The sequence below is a fragment of the Rhinoderma darwinii genome, chromosome 4 (genome assembly GCF_050947455.1).
Source record: "Rhinoderma darwinii isolate aRhiDar2 chromosome 4, aRhiDar2.hap1, whole genome shotgun sequence".
NCBI classification, from domain to species: Eukaryota; Metazoa; Chordata; class Amphibia; order Anura; family Rhinodermatidae; genus Rhinoderma; species Rhinoderma darwinii.
Genome location: NC_134690.1, coordinates 106,483,223 through 106,490,723, shown reverse-complemented (window position 1 = coordinate 106,490,723; position 7,501 = coordinate 106,483,223). Strand labels below are relative to the sequence as shown.

The 7,501-nt window shown below is 35.1% G+C and overlaps 1 long non-coding RNA gene across 1 annotated transcript in view; it reads left to right on the top strand.

Moving 5' to 3' along the window:
* The first annotated feature begins 3,249 nt into the window (after positions 1 to 3,249).
* The window catches only part of LOC142760813 (uncharacterized), a 19,081-nt gene continuing 14,829 nt past the window's right edge, over positions 3,250 to 7,501 (top strand). The window contains exon 1 of the long non-coding RNA XR_012883413.1: positions 3,250 to 3,301. This is a non-coding gene — a long non-coding RNA (uncharacterized LOC142760813). The remainder of the gene's footprint in view (positions 3,302 to 7,501) is intronic.

Here is a 7,501-nt window from a genome sequence, read left to right as displayed (position 1 = left end):
CTTTGATTTTTACACCAGATCTGTTATGGCCTAAAATTCCTAGGTTTTCCATAGAAACATCTCCATTCCTTAGGGATATTGATGTTTTCTTCTTCCTAGGGGTTATGATATGGTAAATCAGATTCAGAAAGACTTGGACAATACCAGCATTCATTCCCTGGTTTTTTTTTTTTGTGTTTTTTTTTTGTAACCTTCTTTTTCACCAATGAATCAAAATATTGTTTATTCTGCCGCTCCTAACGCCAGTCACTTCAGCTGCCAGTGTTGAAACTTTGTAGCAGCAGCAGGTTGCGTTGCCATGACAACATACTGTATAGCCGCAACCTCTAAGACAATGTATCCAGGGAGGATGGAGAAGGGAGTTTTTACTTCCGATGGAGCAAGCATTCTCCTCAGGATAGTCATCTTGTCACTAGAACAATGTATATCTTTGCCTGCCAATTTTTCTTTACCCTTATTTTCCTTTGATCTATAAAAAATCAAAAGAATGGAGGAGAAAAGACTTTTTTGCACATCACAGGCCTCTATGTTTTGTCAAATTAACTGAATACTTTGAAAACTGATACAGTTTGATAATTAATGACCCTAAGTCTGCTCTTATGACATAGGTTTTGTTCTAAAACTTCTGGGATTTGAATTTCAAATAAAAAATAATAGATTTTTTTTTGGGCCTAAATTTTTTTTTAGAAAATAAATACAATAGTTTATTCATGAATAAAATGTGTGGTTGTGTAAAATTTAATTACTGAGTTTCAGCCTGTCTAATTTGCATCTTGTGTATTTGTGTTATTATAATTAGTTTATCCTATAGAATAATTATAGGCATTTATAAGCCAGCAGTAAAACCCTTCATTACGGGTTTAGTTTATACGTTTTTGTGCCATTTAACACAGGGCCAGGCTGGAGGGGAAGGATCCAATCAGCAAAGTAACAATTAAGAAATATAGTAAAGTTTCTAATTCATTCATTAAAAATTTTATAAGAAAATAAATCTGTGTAATCTGTCCCACAAACTTGTGCTCTGAAAATACTCATAAAATGGGTTTCAGGCCCCATAGTGTTCAATCACTTTGTAGTGTTTGGTAAATGCCACCCTATAAATTATTGCCCCATGATACAATTGAGGAATGTATTAATAATGCATAGAGTTGTGTAAATTGTCCTGGACTTCCCAGGGGGTGTAAACACAACATGGCAATGCAAGAAAAAAAATATTAGCACTTTCAAAAACATTCAAATCTTGAGGTGTGTTGAAGATTGTTCAGTTTTGATTTCAGTTGTTTATGTCTTACACAGGCGTTCTTAACCATTTTTATATTGAGGCCCCTCTGGACGCTTATGGACGGCTTCTCAAAATAAGATTTTCAATTTGAAAGAATTGATGAATATAAATGAAATTCTGAGATATGATAATATCAATGATATGTATTGTTGACAATTCTAACTCTAATATTTTGGTAAGTTGTCTACATTCATAATGCAGAATATTTAAGTTAGTGAAAATAGAAATCCTTTTTTTTTTTACCATCCAAGTTTACAAACACCCTAAATTCTAACCATGAATCCCTTGGGATCGTATCCCAGATTAAGAACACTTGGTCTAAACTGTGTAGTCTGGCCATGAAATATACAACCTACAGCAGTTGACGTATTTTCGGTGGGCTACCCATCCTCCTTTGCACTTTATATCCTCTTTTATTCTTTCTATCTTCTACACCATTTTTTTTATTCATTTCCATTAATTTTATTTTTCCATTCTTTGTCAGTATTTCTTTCTGTTTTACTTTCATGTGCAATACAAAATTGAAGTGATTAATTCAAGAATTAATTAAATAATCAAACACATTATGGGGAGACATATCAAAAGAGCTGCAAAGAAAAAGTGGTGTTGTTGCCCATAGCAACCAATTAGCATACACATTTTTATTTGCCTTTTAAAAATTAAAGTAACAACCTGATTGGTTGCCAAAAGCAAATACTCCATTTTTCCTTTGCACCAGTTTTGATAAATCTTACTCAATATGTTTGTTAATAAATATTTCTGCACATGTGTGTATCTGTAGGTTTACATATGTGTGTGTGTGTGTGTGTGTGTGTGTGTGTGTGTGTGTGTGTGTGTGTGTGTGTGTGTTTATATAATGTGCCATAGATAGGTAGATGATAGATAGATAGATAGATAGATAGATAGATAGATAGATAGATAGATAGATAGATAGATAGATAGATAGATAGATAGATAGATAGATAGATAGATAGGTAGGTAGGTAGGTAGATAGATAGATAGATAGATAGATAGATAGTAGATAGACAGACAGACAGACAGACAGACAGACAGACAGACAGATAGATAGATAGATAGATAGATAGATAGATAGATAGATAGATAGATAGATAGATAGATAGATAGATAGATAGATGATAGATAGATAGATAGATAGATAGATAGATAGATAGATAGATAGATAGATAGATAGATAGATAGATAGATAGATAGATAGATAGATAGATAGATAGATAGATAGGTAGGTAGGTAGATAGATAGATAGATAGATAGATAGATAGATAGATAGATAGATAGATAGTAGATAGACAGACAGACAGACAGACAGACAGACAGACAGATAGATAGATAGATAGATAGATAGATAGATAGATAGATAGATAGATAGATAGATAGATAGATAGATAGATAGATAGATAGATGACAGTGTAAACTTAGACCGGGCAGTCAGGAGATGCGACAAATTTATCACAGGGGTGAATGCTGTTTAATAAATTGAATGCATCTAGCTAGACCTGCTAGACAATTTCTCCTCCTTATACCACCTTTGATCTGGCTAATTTTGCAGAAGACCTTTGGTGAATATGAAACCACGCCTCTTTTCTGTTAAGCCCACCCCTTTAAGGGCTTTTTTTTTTTTTAAACATGTCTAAAGAGATTCAAACATCAGTTCTAAAGTGAAATGCCTGAAATTGCGCCAAAATGCAAAAATTGGGATGCATTTTACGACACATTCCAGGCACAGAGACATTAGTAAATCTCCTGATTGCTAGGAACAGACAGTAGCTTAACCAAATTAAATGCACACAAAATACAGTATGTTTGTAAAGTTTATGAGGAATGCCAGCCTTGATGCCCGCACATAGTCTGCCACTCACTTACAATCAGGTAAATGAGTTGGGCCTAGCAGCAGAAACGCAGTAATAATGGATCAGCCGAGCTGGATCGCTGCCTTCCTGGGCCTGTAGTGAATGGGCTGTTACCATGGAAACCAACACCACAGTCTCATACAAGGAGGAGGTGACTGCTCAATTTCATTTATAATACATGTTGATAGACTTATAGCTAATAAGGAAATATGAAGACCAAATATTTGATATCATTGTTACTCTTTTGACCGGTTAAACATCTTTTGGAATAATATCGTTATTATATTGTCCAATGTTTTCTATATACAGTGCTGTGAAAAAGTATTTGTCCCTTATCAGTGCATATTCCTTCTGGAGCATGCATTTATCAACGTTTAATGTTCTTGTAAAAATGCTGGGGTGACCACACGAAATCTCACTCATATTGTAATTATTGGTGCTAAAGGTGGCGCAGTCAGTTATTAGGTTTAAGGTGGCAGTTACTTTTTATCACATGGGGATATGGCTGTTGAATACCATTGCAACTTAAAAATACATTAATTATTCAATAACTGTTTGTGTGCGCAGGTTTCCTTGTCTAATATTATATTTTATTTAAACATAAAAAAATATTCAGTGTGACAAAAATGCAATAATATGAGGCATATGCAAAGGATAGATAGATAGATATATAGATAGATAGATAGATAGATAGATAGATAGATAGATAGATAGATAGATAGATAGATAGATAGATAGATAGATAGATAGATAGATAGATAGATAGATAGATAGATAGATAGATAGATATTTTAACATGTACTACCACTAAACGTGCTACATTAGGAAATAATCGGTGACAGGGTCATTGTTGGGGAATTATCTATTATTTACAGCATGGCTAGTTCTAAATCTTGATAATCCAGTTTTCATAAACCTCATCCATGCAGCCAGCAGAGAAAATGTTGCCTGTGCCCCGGGGCAGTTCTCTGTAGGGCAGCATAAAGGGCAATCCCAACCCAGCAGTCTCCAGGATCAGGCCTGTTTGTTCCTGTGAGTCTTGGCCCCTGCGGATTGCATTGAGCTCTACCTGAGCTTTGAATACACCTTGATTGTAATAATTATATGTCTACATGTAAAATGTCTCTTTCTCCAGCAGAACTGCGGAGAACCCTGCTCCTGACCATACTGAATGTGTACCTTGTGTTGTGTATATTATGTGGCAACAAACACTTCCCTCTCAGTTGGGCAACTTGTCTGAGTGTAAATCCTATAAAAACACATGATAGTTTATGTGGACTTTGCAGTAAGTGGCTCCAGGGCAGTGAAAACATCATCATAACCCTACATGATACGCCAAGCATCAGGACAAGCCAAAGTTATTTCTGCAGCTTCCATGACACTTTGTTCCTGAATATACAATTGTTTACAGCGACTTGTATACATGTGTGTTAATGGGCCAAAGTGAGTGTGCAAGACTAAGGAGCAGGTTCTTCCCCACCCCCATAGTAGCCGTACACTGCTCCATTCATTTTTAGAGTGCCCCTTACACACTGAGAGGTGTCCCCTGGATCTTACATCATGTGCTGTGCACTTTTAAAGAAAGGAAATGTGCTCCCTGTGTCGATCATTTTCAGACATCCTTCCAAGCAGGGGGAGGTGAGAAGTGCAGATTTGTATTATTAAGAAGCCCAAGCATTTCAATATTAAGCAGCTTGTTTTGTCTTTTGCTTACAAACAGCAATCCCATACATTTAACACTTAGCTAAGATTTCATATAAATACATCAGTCTAGATCAGATAGATAGATAGATAGATAGATAGATAGATAGATAGATAGATAGATAGATAGATAGATAGATAGATAGATAGATAGATAGATAGATAGATAGATAGATAGATGATAGATAGATAGATAGATAGATAGATAGATAGATAGATAGATAGATAGATAGATAGATAGATAGATAGATAGATAGATAGATAGATAGATAGATAGATGATAGATAGATAGATAGATAGATAGATAGATAGATAGATAGATAGATAGATAGATAGATAGATAGATAGATAGATAGATAGATAGATAGATAGATAGATAGATGATAGATAGATAGATAGATAGATAGATAGATAGATAGATAGATAGATAGATAGATAGATAGATAGATAGATAGATAGATAGATGATAGATAGATAGATAGATAGATAGATAGATAGATAGATAGATAGATAGATAGATAGATAGATAGATAGATAGATAGATAGATATGAGATAGATGATAGATAGATAGATAGATAGATAGATAGATAGATAGATAGATAGATAGATAGATAGATAGATAGATAGATAGATAGATAGATAGATAGACAGACAGACAGACAGACAGACAGACAGACAGACAGACAGACAGACAGACAGACAGATAGATAGATAGATAGATAGATAGATAGATAGATAGATAGATAGATAGATAGATAGATAGATAGATATGAGATAGATGATAGATAGATAGATAGATAGATAGATAGATAGATAGATAGATAGATAGATAGATAGATAGATAGATAGATAGATAGATAGATAGACAGACAGACAGACAGACAGACAGACAGACAGACAGACAGACAGACAGATAGATAGATAGATAGATAGATAGATAGATAGATAGATAGATAGATAGATAGATAGATAGATTTTTATTTATTTTGTGATTTTATTTATTGCCATGTGTGTGCGTGCGTGCGTGCGTGTGTGCGTGTGTGCGTGTGTGCGTGTGCCTGTGTGTGCCTGTGTGTGTGTGTGTGTGTGTGTGCGTGCGTGCGTGCGTGCGTGCGTGTGTGTGCCTGTGTGTGCCTGTGTGTGTGTGTGTGTGTGTGTGTGTGTGTGCGTGCGTGCGTGCGTGCGTGTGTGCGTGTGCGTGTCTGTGTGCGTGCGTGCGTACGTACGTGTGTGTGTGTGTGTGTATATGCTCAATAGTTTACACATGCATGTTATACATTTAAAAAATAAAGACAATATACATTTTGAAAAATGATGAAAATCCGGCTTTAACAAAAGCAACAAAAGACTGAAATACAGAGCCAAAAAAGGACATGAACTAGAAGTGGTTGTGTCTGCTTCCAGCTCATTATTGTGTCAGTAGTATGTCACTATTGTGTCGCTATTGTCAGTAGTATGTCACTATTGTGTCGCTGTTGTCAGTAGTATGTCACTATTGTGTCGCTGTTGTGGGTAGTTTTCCTTTTTCAGCACGGTGCTGTATTAGTGTTTTTCATTTGTATTTTTCTAAATTTTCATCTATATTTGTGCCATATTACAGATGCCTATAACAATCTGTAAGACTGTTCACACCAGCATCAGAGGCTCTGTTAGGCTCTGTTGTACTTCCAGTGAAAATTTCCGGAAGAAATAGTTTTTCTTCCGGTAAAATGATGAGCACCCTAGTGGAAAACCAACAGGACCCATTAAAGTCAGTGGCCTTCATCGTGTGCCATTAGTGTCTATGATGCAATGGCTCTGGCACTTAAGTTTTTTCCTTCTTCTGTTTCTATGATGGACAGAAAAACAGAAGAACAGAAAAACTTAGTGCAGATGTAAACAGAGCTTAATATGGATTTTATACAAATCTAAAATATGCAGTTCTTATTTCGGACTCCATTGAATTCTATGGGGAGATTATGACAAGGACATCCAAAGGGACATGTTGCGTATTAAACTATGCACAGACTCTGTATGGAAATACGACTATGAACACCCACAGATATGTGAATTGCCCCATTGACTAACATTGGTTCCCTATTTCAGAACACACTACGTGCCAATTACAAATAATTATTTTTCATCACTATTTTCTCCCATACTGGACATAATATAGATCTATATTTTGAGACTCAATTCATGGGGAGAATATGCCTGTAACAAAGCCTTCAATTTAAAAAATGCATAATACGGTAAAAGTTGGACGCCATATTTATATTTGGGCATATACAAATACTGCCATGTGACTACCTCCATTGACTTTTAAACTGGCTATGTTCTTGGGTCAAATACAGATTTATTTATTTATTTATTTATTTATTTATTTATTTATTTATTTTACTTAGGTGCCACCTTGATTCCATAAGGATCAGGTATGTGTGCCAGCCACATAGAAACAATTATTATTAAAAAAAATTAGAATATTTTACACATATATCATATGGAGCCCTTGCACATAAAGCAGAGCTTATATATTCACTGTGCTGTTTCTTTTCTGCATAGAAAGAGTTTGGATAATTCCATAGGATTTACCTGCAGTCCTCTGGAAAACCACAGAAATCAAGATGAATTGCAATAAATGACAAACTCGAATCTGCTGCATATGTTATA